Raw genomic sequence first — 16,785 nt, 5'->3', positions numbered from 1 at the left:
AGACTAAAGTTGTGGGGATTTTTTTTTTGCCCATTGAGGAGCCATGGATGGTGCTTATTTTAAAGTTGATGTTCCTTTTATGTATTTATTTTTCAGCATGCTATGTTAATAATAGTCTTTTATCTTTGCAACATAGAACATTCATTTAACTCTTCTGTGTAGTTGGTTTTTATGTTAAATGTGGCATGTAAGGAAAACTATTTCTTGTTATAAGATATTTTATGTACTTTCTTTTCAGACTACTTGGAGATAAGTTATTATGTTCACCAGTGGTTTTTGCATGTGAACTGAGTACTGTGGACTTTTTTGAATGGCTATTGAGATATGATTCACACACCATAAAATTCTCCCTATTAAAGTATATGATACAGTGGGTTTTTAATGTATATAGCTGTGCAATCATCACTATTATTTAAATTCGGAACATTTTTATCATCCCCCAAAGAAATGCCATACCTACTAGCAGTCACTCACCACTTCCTGTTCCTCTCAACCCATGGCAACCACTTATCTACTTTCTGTATTTATTGATTTGCCTATTCTTCATATATATATGTAGTCACGCAATATGTGACCTTTTGTGACTGGCTTCTTTTCACTTAGCATAATATTTTCACTGTTCACCCATGTTAGAGCATGTATCAGTATTTTGTTCCTTTTATTAATGAATAACATTCCAATGTATGCTACATTTTATCTATTAGTTGATTAGGCTTGAGTTGTCTCCACTTTTTGGCTATTATGAATAATGCTGCTGTGAATATCAAGTTTTGGTGTAGGCATGAGCTTTCATTTTTCTTGGGTATATATATACACACACACATCCCTAAGAGCAGAATTCCTTGGGCATATGATAACTGTATGTTTAACGTTTTGAGAAATTGCCAAACTGTTTTCCAATTGTTTGGGACAGTGGCTGCACCTGCACCAATTTATATTCCTACCATCAATATATAAGGGCTTCAGTTTTTCCATATTCTTTCCAACACAAGTTATCTGACTTTCTGATTTATAGCCATTGTAGTGGGTATGAAGTGAAACCTCACTGTGGTTTTACTTTGCATTTCCCCAAAATGGCTAATGATTTCGAGCATCTTTTCATGTGCTTATTGGCCATTGATAAATCTTTGGAGAAATCCCTTGCCCATTTTAAAATTGGGTTATTTGCCTTACTGTGTTATAAGTGTTCTTTTCATATTTTTAACACACACTCCTTGTTAGCTACGTGATTTGCAAAATTTCTCTCCCACTCTAGGAATTGTCATTTCACTTTCTTGAATCATGTCCTTTGAATCAAAAAAACAAAAAATGTTCAATTTTGATAATGTCCAATTTATTTCTTGTATTGCTTATACTTTTGGCATCATATCTAAGAATAATTCATTGCCTAACTCAAGGTCACAGAGATTTACTCCTCTTTTCATGTAGGAATTTTATAGTTTTAGCCTATTTAGGTATATAATCCTAGGGTTAATTTTTGTGTATATTGTAAGGGAGGGAGGGATCCAGTTTTTTTTTTCATTTGCATCTGGATATCTAGCTATATCAGCACCATTAATTGACCATGGGTCCTCAAACTGTGGCCTGAGGGCCACATGCAGCCCGCCAAGGACATTTATCTGGCCCATTTTTTGCTGCTGCTGCCTGTCCTGCTTTGCACTCGACTCTTCCCGGGCCCACAGTGCGCATGTGTGGAATGTGCGTCGCACTCTCCGATGGCTCTCCAGCGCTCTGAGGGATAGTGAACTGGCCCCTCTGTTTAAAAAGTTTGAGGACCCTTGAAAAAGAATGTTCTTTCCCTGTTGAATTGTCTTGGGCACCCTTGTTGAAAGTCAGTTGGTCATAAATGTGAGGAATTATTTCTGGATTCTCAATTCTATTCCTTTCATTTAGACTGTCTTTGATTTCTTTCAACAGTGTTTTGTAGTTTTGAAACTTATTCTTAAGTGTTTTATTCATTTTGATGCTATTGTAAATGATTTAGTTTTTTTTCTAGATTTCATTTTTGGATTATTGTTTGCTAGTATGTAGAAATACAGTTGATTTTTATATAATATATTGATCTTGTAAAGTACAACCTTGCTAACAGCCTAGCTTGCTTGTTTGCTAGTAGTTTTTTAGTGGATTCCTTAGGATTTTCTGTAGACAAGATCATGTCAACTGAAAATGAAGATTCCTTTTCAATCTGGATGTCTTTTATTATTATTTTTTCTTAATTGCTCTGGATAGACTGTCTAGTACAATGATTTGAATAGAAGTGATGAGAGCAAATATCTTTCTCTTGTTATTGATCTTACAGAGAAAGAGTTCAGGCTTTCACCATTGAGTATGATGTTGTTACTGTTACTGTGTTTCCCTGAAAATAAGACCTACCCATAAAATAAGCCCTAGCAGGATTTCTAAGCATTTGTGCAATATAAGCCCTACCTTGAAAATAAGACCTAGTGATGGGCGTGGCTATGCATCGTATCTGCACAACCCATGCATTTCATCGTGGAGCAGTAAAGAAGTCGAGCAGCCCTTCTCATCTGCCCCATGAGAGCTCCATTGATCGACATGAGAGATTGGGGCCAGTGGTTCTAAAGGAAAGAGTCGCAAGAAATTCAGGATGAAATTCAGGGTTTGGAGAGTTATGATGATGTTCCAGAAGAAGACAACTTAACTATATTTGAGTAAATGTAGATTGTTGTACCATACTTAAAAAAAAATAACACATCCCCTGAAAATAAGCCCTAGGGTGTCTTCTTGAGGAAAAATAAATGTAAGATCCTGTCTTATTTTCGGGGAAACATGGTAGCTGTGGATTTTCTGTAAGTGTTCTTTGTCAGATTGAGGAAGTTCCCTTCGATTCCCAGTTTGACTATTTTTATCATGAAAAGGTACTGGATTTTGTTAATTTTTTTTCTGTGTCAGTCGAGATGATCATGTGAATTTTTTCTTTCATTCCATTAAGGTTGTATATTACATTGACTGAATTTTGAATGTTAAACCAGCCTTGAGTTCCTGCGATAAATGCCATTTGGTCATGGTGTATAATCCCTTTTATATGTTGCTGGATTTGGTTTGCTAGTATTTTGTTGAGGATTTGTGTGTCTATACAAAGGAGATACATTCTATAGTTTTCTTATGATGTCTTTGTCTGGTTTTGGCTATTAAAGGCTTTCTATTAGCAAGCTGATGTAAATAAGTAGTTGTGATAGGCAGAAGTATGGCTCCCCCAAATATGTCTACTTCTTAATCCCCAAAACCTGTGAATGTTTAACTTACATGACAGAAGGAACTTTTCAGATTTAAGTTAAGGTTCTTGAGATGGAATCCTGAATTATCTGGGGGCCCAGTGTAATCCCAGGGGTTCTTCTAAGTGAGAGAGGTTGTGTGAGGAGAGTCGGGTCTGAGTCTGAGAGAGATTTGAAGATGCTTCACTGCTGGCTTTGAAGATAGAGGAAGGGACCATGAGCCAGCAAATACAGCCTCTAGAAGCTGTTAAAAGCAAAGGAAAACTTGATCCATCTAGAGCCTCTAGAAGGAATGCAACCCCGCTGATACTTCGATGTTTAGCCAAGTAGGAGTCATTGCAGACTTATGCCTCCAGAAATTGTAATATAATAAATTTGTGTTGTTTTAAGCCACTGAGTTTGGGAATTAGGTGTAACAACAATAGGAAGCTAACACAGTTTGGGAAAACCAGTGATAGTGTGAGGGATAATTGGGAAGGAGAGGGTAGACGCAGATAGATCAGTTAGTAGCTTTCTGATCTTGCCATTGTAGAAACTAGAACTTTAGACTTAATAAAGGCCTTAGATAGTAATAATATACTCCTTACCCCTCTCCATTTTAGAGATAAGGGAATGCGGTCTGAAGATTTTGTGATAAGATGGCACAGCTGATTGGTGGTAAAATTGTGATTTGAACCTTTGTTTTCTAGACTTAGTCATAGAAACCACTGTAAACCTTAAGCTTGAAAAAGTTTCATTCTGTTAGGGAAGCAAGGCCCAGTACTGAGGAATGTTCTTAGTAAAGTGCTTTGTATATGATTACATGTTTAATTGAATTGGAAAGGTTCTACTGAGGAATACTACTTTAAACTTCAGATTTCAAGTGTGTCTATCAGCAGTAATACTAAATGGGACAATTTCTTATCCCTTTTTTTAAAGGAGAATGTCAGCATATTTGCTTCTTGATGAACTGAGTCCAGTTGCAGGAATTTATGTGGTTTTGGTGAAGAAAAGTAGCTGTTGTTATATGACATTCCATCGGACAGGGTTTCAGTTTTCTGTACCTAGAGAAGTATGAGCAAAAGAACAGAAAGATTGTGAAGTTTTTCTTTTAGCTTATATTTGGGATCTGCTAGCAGTGAATACCATCAGCAGAAGAGAGAAAACTGCTACTAAATAAGGAAAAACACTGGATTCTGAGAACTTTTATCTGTAAGTTAAGAAAACTAGGTTGGATCTCAAATAAATATTTTAATCAGTCTTTGAATAAAGATGCATTCAGAATAAATTGACGTAGTTAAACATGTAAGAAAGTTTCCAAACAGGAAACTGTACAGGTGGCAGTACTGTTGAATGTGTGAATGAAGCTGTTTTAATGAATTATTTTTGTTGAAATGTGCACAGTGGAATGTACAGGACATTGGCCTGGAGCTTCGGAGACCAGTAACTCAAACATGGCTGTGCCTTGGTTTCCTTGTCTGTGAGCTCTGGTGCCACCAGTACAACCTTTGTGTCAGGCAAGCTAGTTACATCACTAGGTCAGGTGTTTCTCACAGCCTCCACAAAGGTATTAATTACTGCTAGATGAGTTTATAAGAATTGTGTCTTCAGTTTTATTGAGTGGTAGTGCTAAACTCTCTGACAAGTTTAGTAATATCCTTCTCCATATAAGGGCCTAAGTAGTTTAGTGAGAGTAAAAATGGAGACGTGGCAGATGTAAGAAATATTTTAAAAGACATAGCAAGACTGAATGCTTTATTAGATATGGGAAGTGAAAGAGAATAATGAATGACAGTTGATTGAGAATTTGAGTGAGTGACAGCTGATGCTATTGTCAGATACAGAGAAGGAGGAGGTGATAAGACTGTTCTTTAAACATTAAAGGGCACGTGGGTTGTCCTGTTGATAGCAGGAGATGTGGGCTTGGAATTGTGGAGCAAGGAAGTTGCTTTCGAGGTAAAGATAGTTTGAGTCATCTCTAAGAAGTTGATACTGCTGACTGTGAGAATAGATGAACTCTTGAGAAGATAAAGGAATAGATGGAATTAGTTTAGTGGTGGAGAAGGCAAAGTGAAGTCAAGGATTGGGTGTGAATTTTTGGCTAAAGTCAGAATTCATTCTTTCATTCAGCTGCCTTCTCTGGGCCAAGTCCTGTTCTGGATGGTGGAGATTTAGCCATGAACAAAACAGAATGTCCCTGTTCTTGTGGTACTTACATTACAAAGAGGAGACGGGTGACAACTCAAACAAGAAAATGTATCAGGAAGAAAAGCTCTATGAAAATAGAGAGTGATGGCGGTGGAAGATGTCACATTGTTACCCTCATCTTATTGAGGAAACATAAGCTCAAGATGGTTCATCTAGGGGATGGCAAAGATGGGCTTTACCAAGAGATTGTGACTCTCAAATCCATTTTCTTTCTTGTGTATACCAAGCTGCCTTATTACAAATACCAAGTCCACAACAGTTCCATAAAGCACAAGAATCTCACAGCACTTAATATGATAGATGCAGATATTAGCTTTGATCTCTTGGTTAAGGTGATACTGAATTTACATAACTTATCTGTTCCAGAAGAATTGGGCGTTATAAGAAGATGGTGTGAGTAGTTATTCACTTTTCCCCTCTATGGTTGAATCTGGTTTGGAAGTACTTTTTGCATATTGAATCTTCCTAATATGGAGCACCCTTCTCTGTAAGGTATGCCCTTGAATATAGGTGAAAGGGCCATTGTCAATACAGAGCTCATTGTGAGTAATAATAAATTGCTTGAGGTTTGGACAGAACATTGCCTCTGTTTCTGTGAATACACATGATTAAGAAATGTAATTCTCATCAGGGCATGGTGGCTCTTACCTGTAATCTCAGCAGTTTGGGAGGCTGAGGCGGGAGGATCATTTGAGCCTAGAAGTTGGAGACCAGCTTGGACAATAGCAAGACCTTTTCTCTACAAAACAACAACAACAATAAAACAAACAAATAAAAACTTAGCCGGACATGGTGGCACCTGCCTATAGTCCTAGCTACTTTGGAAGTTGAGACAGAAGGATGATCTTTTGAACCCAGGAGTTTGAGGTGGTGAGCTATGATGACACCACTGCACTCTAGCTCCAGCAATACAGCAAGACCCTGTATCAGAAAAGAAAGAAAAAGAGAGAGAGAGAAAGAAGAAAGAAAGAAAGAAAGAAAGAAAGAAAGAAAGAAAGAAAGAAAGAAAGAAAGAAAGAAAGAAAGAAAGAAAGAGAGAGAGAGAGAGAGAGAGAGAGAGGGAGGGGGGGAGGGAGGGAGGGAGAGAGAGAGAGAGAGAGAGAGAGAGAAAGAGAAAGAAAGAAAGAAAGAAAGAAAGAAAGAAAGAAAGAAAGAAAGAAAGAAAGAAAGAAAGAAAGAAAGAAATGAAATGAAATGAAATGTAATTCTCCACTGAGCTGTAACAGCCATTTTTAACATGGGATAGAATAGGCATTCCGTAAACACTCATTACATAAGTGTGTAAATAAAATACAATTTAGATATAAAGCTACTAAAATTTCGGTGAAATTCACTTCTTTTTAATAGAGCTGGCTTTCTTAAAGTTGCTCGTTTGTTTTTCAGGTTTCATTTATTAATTTACCCTATGTTGGCCCCAAATAGTTAATCATATCATTTTTGTGACTGAGGTGTTGCTAACAGGGAAATGAATGTGAGAAGCACGCTTATTGTGCATGTATAACCTTCTCACAATTGCAGGAAGCCTTATAGCACCCCTATGAAGTGTAGCTGAATGTGTCTGATAGTTTTATTCTAGAGATGTATTCTGTGAGGTAACTAACTTAACTAGTTGAAAAAGCATGCTAGAAATAGTGCCTATGTCTCTTGAGTCCCAAATTATTATCTTTAGTTCTTATGGGACTTATAATCTCAGCCACTTATTTAAAGCAAACCATGTGACGGCTAATATTTTTTATGAACGTAGTGCGTGTACCCTTTAGTTCTAGAGCTCTTCTCACTGTGAAGATAAAAAGCATACCTTTTTTCCCAGAAGGAGAAAGGGATGAGGGATGCTATCAGATGATAAAAGAAAAAGCCACGCACCCGAAGGAAAGGTTGATATTTATAAAACAAACAAAATAGGTCCTATCACCACCCCCACAAACTAAGCATTACCGGATCTAGCAACCTAGCAACAAGACACTAGCAACAGTAAATAAATCCTCCCCCAGACTAACAGCTGAAAAGGAAGCAAGATTTTTAGACTTCCAAAGGAGAAGGACTGGGTCTTTGAATGTCTCTTATCACAGGCCCCAGGCTAGATCTGGCTGGGCCAGGCCTGAGGCTCTGCAAGGAACAAGGAGATAATAGCTATCAAGAATTAGGAGAGCTGGATGAATCCCATACTTTGTATGTCAGAGAAAGTCACTTTCTCTGTTCTCTCATGCCTTTATACCCAAGTGAATGCCCCGCAGTCAGCCCTGTCTATGGGAATGGACTTTGTGGGAGAGGTCAGGGCTAGTGAAAAATTTGATGAGTCATAGGAATCATTGTATTTTAGGAGTGGTTGAGCCCAATCTGGAAGAATGAGGAAACTGAGCTACAGAGAGATTGAGTGATTTGCTTACAGTTTCCCAGGGGGTTGTGATAGATCTGATCAGGTAGCAGAATCTGTAAGTGATTAACCTAACTAGTGTGTAGAAGGCAAGTCACCAATTTAGTGTGACTCAAAGTACATGTACAGAGAAGTTACGATATAAGAGTTGGAATAAATGGGCTAAGCAGGAGAAAAAAATGTAGTAATTGGAAGACTGGAAGAGGAGAGGAATATTTGAAAAGACAGCATTGAGGTCCTTTCTTGGTGGAATGAACAGGTAAGGATTACAGTGTCTTTGTGGACTATTGACGCTGGAAAATAGTTTAGAGTTATTATTTGAAATCCCTCTTAAGTAGAAGTAGTAATCAAAATAAAATGTGTATTGTGACTTTTGATGTAAGGGAAGTCACTAATAGCCATCTCCATAAAGTATGTGGTCAGATACTTCATCTTAGAGCTTCCTGAAAAGGAGAGTGATTTATTAGCTCCAGAGCAGTGAGAGTAAGGTCAAAGCCCTGGAACAGTAAGACATTTCTCTTATAAAGTACAGATCCTGCAGTTCTTTGATGCCTTTTCTGTATTAGAATAATGGTCTTTACTGATTTCCAAAGTGTTCCACTGGGCATTGGACACTTTATGGTTAATGATATGTGCAGCTGTAACTCCAGAGTGGATGGTTGTACCTAACACTGACCCAGATGTTTTATATTGGATGCTAGTGATTCACTAATAAAAACGACTGTAAGAACACATTTAAAGAGGGAAAATTTGGGGTGCCTATCTCAGATTCTTCAGTTATACATTTGCTTTTTTGTGTCCCTAAGATTTATAGTCTGTTGAGTTATTGAACACATCTCTAGGGTCTCCCTTAGAAAAGCCAAAAGGCATTTATTTTTTACCCTACAAATTAAATACTTTTTAAAGCCAGAGAGATACTCTGATGTGAGGTCTAAATTCTGTTCCAACTCATCCTCCAAGGTAATATATGGGATAATAATCATTACCTGCCATATGTTTGGGATAAAACCCACGTTTATTAGATTTTCAAGGGGAAGAGTCATCCCAATTACAAAATAAATTTCCAGAACCCCATTATATCTGGTTTATTATGTCCTCCTTCCTCTTATTTTTCAGTACCAAATGTTTTTGCATGTAGCTGGTTCTGGGAAGAGGCAGAAACATCCTGACAATAGAGGAACGTCATAAGAAAGAATATCTGGCACTGGTTGCTTTTCTTTATTTAAAATGTGCAAAACAAAATAATCTGTAGTGATTTTAACTATTTCTATTAGAGTAGGGACCATTTCTTTTGATGATGTTCTCTGTTTTCCCAAGAAAGGGAAAAGTGAAGGTGCTGTTATTGGTTGAGAACTTAATGCTAGGCAAGGTACCATGGTCAGCACTTAATGCACATTGCCTGGTTTAGTCTTCGCAACAAACATATATGGTTTGGTTAATATTTCCATTTTATAGCCAGGGAAGCGAGGGTTCAAATGGGTAACTAAATTGTTTAAGATTTCACAGCTGCAGTGGATACAGGGTTCAAATCCTATGAATGGCTCCAAAGCCCATTTTTCCCCTCCAAATCCCTCTTAAAGAAGGTAAATCAGAAGATCGGATCTGTTGGACTTGCATTTAGATCTTGAAAAAAGCTTTGATGAGAGTGATTTTTTGCCACTACATTGGATTCTTATTCACTCTGGACTTAGGTTTCCAGCCTCCGTGAAGACTTGGACTTTGTGCAGTGGATTAATGTGCTCTGTTCATGCTAATTAGAACAGACGGCAGAGCCCAAACAATACCAGAAGATGAGCGTGTGAGTGGAGACATTTTACTGAGAGGGAGGAGGAGGTTTTAAATTTTTTTATCCAGTTAAAAAATATTTATTCCTGAACAAGTGTAGAATACATAAGTAATCAAATATTTGAAGGGCTACAGAACTTAGGTCACCTCAACTTAATGTTTTCAGTTGCCTCAATGTAGGGAAGAGGACCACTTTGGTAATGGCACAGTTTTATTGTTCTTCCTAGGAAATGTGTTTCCACAGCAGGACCTGAAATAACCTGGCTGTGCTTCTCACTTGGCTGTTAAGTTACATTTTGCTCCTACATAGAGCCTTATCAGCCTTCTGATCTCGTAAATGGATTACCTGCCCTTGCCTTAACAATACATTTCTGATGGGTCTGCTCCAACATTTCTAGACTGGTGGCCTTGTCCAGCCAGATCTGAGAACTGTATTTAAGTAACGACACTTTGTCACTAGTGCCAGAAGGAATAAAGGAAGTCAAGTGTTCCTCAATCTAGCTTTTGATGGTTTTACAGAGCAAGAATTTCAGTTTCCTTCTGTTTGACTTTTTAATCAGTTTCCAGAAACTTGCTTTGAAGTGAATGGGTTTTATATTTGTGAGTGGTATTTTCTTATTTTTCTTTGGCATTTTCAGAACAGACAAAGGTACATAGGTCAAAGACTTCTCAGCGCCTGTCTGCAGGCTTATTTTACAGTAACTTTGTGTTTCCCAAACTAACAGTGAAGGGGGTAATTAACAGTGAAGGGGAATAGTTAACCACAGTAACCAAGATTAATTAGATTTAATGAAAAGTAAAAAAAATAAAATAAAGAAAACAAAAACAGGGAAGGGGTTAAAATTTCCATTTGGTACTAGTGAAGAGAAGTCTTGCTGTCCAGGGAAGACTGAAATGTAAACGTTCTATACCTTTGACTCATTCAAGACAAGTATTTATGAAGCACCTGTTAGTTAAATGGGAGATCTGGTCTTAGAGGAATAGGTTCTTTTACTGGTGAGTCAGGGGCTCAGATGCGTGAGTAGTTAAATGACAGCCCAGACAATGCCTATTCAAGTGCTAGGTGAGCTGTGCAGACAGTGATGGCTCATGGCAGGGACAGGAATGAGATACTGGCAGAAATGGTTGGGAAGCCTTCAGAAAAGATGACGCTTGACCAGCCAAGATACATAGGCTATGGAGAGATGGAAGAGCAACAGAGTGGGTGGAGAAAATTCAGTCTTTGGAGTAAGACATGGAGGAATATTATCAGGGTGGTGAGGAACCTTGCTTGACTAGGGTAAACAGTTCACATTGGAGGATACCTGGAGATGAGAACAATAGAACTGTTGTGTTCAATGCTGTAGTCACTAGCCACACATGACTATTTACATTAATTAAAATGAGATAAAATTTAAAATTTAGTTCTTCTATTACATAGTGCTCAGTTGGCACGTGTGGCTAGTGGCTCCCGTATTGGACGGTGCAGATAGAAAATATAGCTATCATTACAGAAAATTGTTTTGGCCAGTACTGATACAAAAAATATGGGATTTTACACAGGATGACATTGGGGAGAGCAACTGGAGGTCTTTTGACCAGGCATGATGAAAGTTTTACCTGAAATAGAGAGTAGGGGGTAGCCTGTTACTTCACTGGGACAGCACGGGAATAGGGGAATGGGGTCTGGGCATGGTTGAGCAGCTGGATCAAACCTGGATTTTGGTAGAATGACTGAAAGCATCAGAGAGCCACGGATAAGGCCACGGAGGGCTTTCATGTGAGAGGCAGCAGAAGAATGGTGTAGCACCAATCAACAATCAATTCGGAGGAGCTACCTGAAGCTGAGGAAGAGCAATTAATTATGTCTTTACTACAACTTTAGAGTGCGGTGGCATATAAAACACATTGCATGAATGATGGATAAAAACATTAAATAGAGATAGTTTTTAAAGAGCTCCATCTCCTTTACTTTGACATAGTTTGAAAGCATATAAAAATTGTATTTTGTGGCTTCTTCTTGCATGTTATGCATATACACATGCGTTGAGAGTTCCTCCGTTTTTGTGTAGAAGGCAACTATCTTTTACTGAACACCTTCCCTGCAAGGTGACTTATATCCTTTATCTCCTCACACTTGTGAGACCATTTTATAGATGAAGGGACATAGCTGGGAAGAGGTGAAGCAGGGACCTGAACTCAAAACTTTGCTCTTTCTGCTTATTCTTACTGATGTCATCCTCTCTTGACCTGGTAATTTGAAGCCCGCTGCTTATATCACACCTACATTTAGAGGTTGCCTTCAGCACTGAACTCCGTTTGCCAGCTCTTTCTCAAAGGTAAGACATAGATCCTATAACAGTGGTTTACTCACAGCGGTAATCAGTACTTGGGGTGAACTGGAACAACAGCCACTTGGATTGCTCTAGGGCACTGGTTCTCAAAGTGGGATCCACAGCAAGCAGCAGCAGCAGCCTGAACTTCACTGAGAAGTTGGTAGAATTACAGATTTTCAGGCCCCGTCCCAGTCCTACTGCATGCCTGAGGGTGGGACCAAGCAATCCATTTTTTAATAAGCCCTTCAGTTGATTCTGATGCACACCAAAGTTTAAGCATGAACCAAATGAACAAAAAGGATAGTTTTAAAAGCCCCTTCTTATGAACAGTTTGGGTACATTTTTGTCTTTTAACACAGCTGACTGTGTAACCTGTCAAGTGGTTACTTGTGAAGATACATCAGAAATTATATGTATTAAGTAGGATGTTATTTCAGAAGGACAGATTTGCGGCTTCTCTTTAAAGGCTAGCTTTCTGAGTAACTTATTGCTAGCTTATTGGCTCAGAATAATAATATCAAGGTGTGTACTATTGAACAAGGGTTGGTTGTCTTTTAGTAATAGGCAGTAGTGATTTTCAGAGGACACTTAGGGGAGTTAACACTTCACATTTTTTCACAATATTTTATGTTGTTTAGAATTTCTTATGAGTTCTTTCTGCTATGTAGTAGCGAAGCAGCTCATCATGCAAATAGAATTGATAAGAGCAATAGGTTTGGGAATGAAGGTATAGATAGGCTGCTGAGATTGATTTTTGAACAGACAGCATAAATAAAACAGCATTTTGATGTCAACATCTGGGAGTTTAAAAATCCCTAGGTATGGACCCCATGCTGAGTCAGTGGCACTTCAGGTAAACCAGCTCCAACTCTTTGTAAGCTAGCCTTTAGCCATGTAGAGCTGCATCTCTTCCCCTCCCTAAAATCACCCTTCCGCCATCCCCAACACATGCACAAAGAAAACCGCTCATCTTTCAGGATTCATTTCCTGCCGCTTGTTTCTGTGGAGCCCTTCCTGGGCCTTCACCCTCCTGTGGGATCTATCACTCCTCTCCTCCTATCCCCCAGCTCTCTGTACAGACTTTACTGAGACACCTTGAACACGTTAGGTGCACTTTTGTGTACATGCCTGTTTCCATTCTGCTGTGTGCATTGAGGGAAGGAGCTTTGTATTTAAGTTACTGTTTTTAATTGTTCTCATTTTTGCTTCAGCTTCTGTCACATGATAGTGTTATTGATGCTTAGTGTTTTTGATTAAGTGTTTCCAAGTAGGATTGAAGCTGTTCTTCAGGAAAGAGCTTTGCTTCATGCATCAATAGTTATAAATGTCTGGTCAGCCAAAGATGAGATCTTTTCTTTGTTCAGATTTATGGCCTCACAGGGAAGGCCACTGTAATTCATCAGTCAAGAGTTGAAACTACACAGGGGGACTTTGTGACCTGGAACCAGTGACAGAGTGTCACTTTGCTTTGACCTCTGGGATGGAGCCTCTAGGAGGCGCTCTCTTAGTGACAACCTGGGACTGACACTAGATGGAAAACTGAATTCCAACCTAAATAGTCTAATACTCTGTGTTGTGTATACATTATTTACTTGGAACTCTGTTTGCTTCTTACTGCACTAATCTCTGACAAACCTGTGAATTAGCAGTTGTTTTCTTGTTTTATAGATAGGAAAACTTAAAGATAGGAAGATGTATATTTTAAAGTTGTCCTCTTTGGAACTTGCTATGTCATTTAAGAGTGAGACTGTTAGCTAGATTCGTAAAGTCAGCCCACTGATACTGTAATTCAGAAATCCATAAATAGCTCCCTTCAAATAGAACATTGGGAATATATTTGTATTAGCAGGAACATAGAAATTACATTTTTCTGAAAGGTACACGAATTTATTGATTGATTAATGGGCTAGCAATGCACGTCTTTAGTACTTTTTCTCATTCCTACACATTTCTCCTCCAGAGATTCTGCTTATTTTCTTTTGCAGCCTTTTAGGTGGGGGTTATAACTTAGGGTATTTATCCTTAAGTATACACAACTCACCTATATACTCAGAATTTTGTTTGTTACTCTTTTTTAAGCCAAGAAAGAGCTTTCAGTTCTTGTGCATCCTTGGAGCCCTTCACAAAGCTCTGTTTGGATTAACTGCTGACCCCGTGTGATATACAGAGCATCTGGCGGCTGGAGTGGAATTCTCAGCTGTCTTTCTTTGTTATGTCCACAGAAGGAAATGTGAGTTTTATCTTGCTGCTCAGGCGATGGTACTTTCCTTTTTTGGTTTATGGGACCCACTAATCTGGTTGTAGGTACATTTCCTACCATTCCTGTCATCTTCTTGAATTAGTTAAAGGCAAGGGGTGATCTTAACCTACCCTCATGAATACAAATTCTTTCTCATAAACCTCTTGCATTCTAAAATTCTTCTTTGAGTAAAGCTTATTAGGTTTTGCTGACATAGTTTATTCTATCTTCTTTGGTTAAGGGATCCCAAGCAGCATAATATTAAGAAACTACTACTATGGGTATTTCTTATAGGTAGTGTTATTCCTTCACAAATTCCCATTTTAGTAGACCTCTAGGAAATTTGTTCTTACCATATCTATGAGTATGATTGTATGTTGTCTGTATCTTACTAAGTCTCAGAATTAAAAGTGTTTCTTCTCCTTGACTACAAGACAGAGATGAGTGTTTTAAGAAATGGTGTGTAGAGATTCCAACCCCATTCTTTCTGGTGAGTATGGGATTGTGGTGCTGATTTTTCATTTGCTGCAATGTATGTGTGTACATTTGTATACAGTAGAGGTTGGCAGAATTGTATGCTGTATTAAAACGGTAATCATAAGAGCCTCCATTTATTTAGCACCTGCCAGTACTTATCCACTATGCTATATGTCCTGCATTCATTTTCTCATTTAGTCTTCCTAACAATCTCATGAGATAACTATTGTTTTCTATATCTTAAAGATGAGGAAACAGTGTCAGAGAACTGTCACTTGCTGAGGTTGTGCAGCTAGGAAGTGACAGAATTCAAACCAGGCCTCTCTTACTTCAGAAGCTTCAGGCTCCTGCTGATGTCAGTGTATCCTACAGTGTGTGTGCTCTTAACCCTGCATGGTGTGGGAAGGAGGTGGGCTGTTGCCCAGGACTTGTAAAATAACGATATTGATGGGATTATTAAAGGCCAAATGAGACAGTGAAGAGTGGAATTAGTTCGGACAAAGGGAAACCATTTAGGGACAGACACCAGACCTTTGTGATAACTGGTACAGTGCTCTAGGGCCACTAGTTCTCAAACTTTATTGTGTATGAGGTCACCAGGAGGGCACATTAAAACCCAGGTTGCTGAGCCACACCTCCAGAGTTTCTGGCTTACTAGGTTTGGAGCAGGGCTGAAAATTTGCACTTTTAGTGTTTCGAAGTGTTTGCCTCCCAGGTGATGCAAGAAACACTTTGTAGAGAAAAATGCAAGTGCTTAGGAGTCAAGTAGATAAGGGGGAACCAAGGCACCTGTGGCCCTCCAGATCTCTGAGTGCGCCCCCTCATCCAAATCCAAACTTCACAGAACAAATCCCTTTATTAGAAGGATTTGTTCTGTAAAATTTGGATTCAGTCTAAAGGCTGGCATTCAAGGGTCCAGAAGACCACATGTGGTTCCAAGGCTGTAGATTCCCTACCCTTTTGTAAGGAATAAATATGATTTTAAAAATAACGGCAACATCTAGCATTTATGGACTATTTACTAAATACCAGGTACTTGAGAAATGCTTCACATATATAATGTAATCTTCAACAGTTAAATATGTTGTTCCGGCCGGGTGTGGTGGCTCACGCCTGTAATCCTAGCACTTTGGGAGGCCGAGGCGGGCGGATTGCTCAAGGTCAGGAGTTCGAAACCAGCCTGAGTGAGACCCCGTCTCAACCAAAAATAGAAATAAATTGATTGACCAACTAAAAATATATATACAAAAAATTAGCCGGGCATGGTGGCACATGCCTATAGTCCCAGCTACTCGGGAGGCTGAGGCAGTAGGATCGCTGAGCCCCCGGAGATTGAGGTTGCTGTGAGCCAGGCTGATGCCACGGCACTCACTCTAGCCTGGGCAACAAAGTGAGACTCTGTCTCAAAAAAAAAAAAAAAAAAAAAAAAATATGTTGTTCCCACATGTAAAGATACTAGTATATAGCAATTGGTCAGTTAATATCCCTGCCTGACTCTTACCAGTAATTAAGAAGGCCTGGAAATGCATAATGTACCGTAGACAGATTTTCATAAAACTAATTTATTTCTTTAAAAATGTTGACACTTTAAATGTTGAACACTTCCAAAAACTATTATTTATTTATGTGAAATGGTTTTTATTAGTAATGCTGGATAAGAAAAATGCTAATATATGAAATGATAGAATTTTTTTCTTATTACTTCTTTGGTTTATTAAGTATTATGGGTTGTTTTTTACCTATATAGCTATTTATTATAAATTAGAAAGCTTAACCAGCTTTAGGAAAGCTTTATAATTTACCTTTAAAACTAATGAGGTTTTTTTTACTTCTTTTACATTCTCTTATGACTACTTTTCAGAGGGCTTCATAAACCCAATTTGCCATCCAGTTAAAATTCTTCACCTATAATTAAGTAAAACCGAAGTAGAGTAAAATGTATTACTATATTTTATTTGGCTCTGTTTGAGAAATAGTACGTTTTACTAGAAGAGATTGGAAAGGGAAGTAGAGATATGGAGATTTTGAAACGTAGGATATTTTTATTTACTCAGGACTGGATGGGACCATTTATTTTGTGCCTGTTGTATGTTAGGTACTTGGCATACCTTGTCAGAATACTTGAGTACTTTATTTGGCAATGAGAGAATCAAATGGTATCCTTAATCTGCA

The 16,785-nt window shown here is 38.3% G+C and overlaps 1 protein-coding gene across 11 annotated transcripts in view; it reads left to right on the top strand.

The window, feature by feature from the left end:
- Window positions 1-16,785, top strand: part of AKAP13 (A-kinase anchoring protein 13) — a 298,777-nt gene that overhangs the window by 79,697 nt on the left and 202,295 nt on the right. The window lies entirely within an intron of this gene.

The sequence above is a fragment of the Microcebus murinus genome, chromosome 7 (genome assembly GCF_040939455.1).
Source record: "Microcebus murinus isolate Inina chromosome 7, M.murinus_Inina_mat1.0, whole genome shotgun sequence".
NCBI classification, from domain to species: Eukaryota; Metazoa; Chordata; class Mammalia; order Primates; family Cheirogaleidae; genus Microcebus; species Microcebus murinus.
Note: the sequence above shows the minus strand (reverse complement) of the source record. Positions and strands in the feature narration are given on the sequence as shown.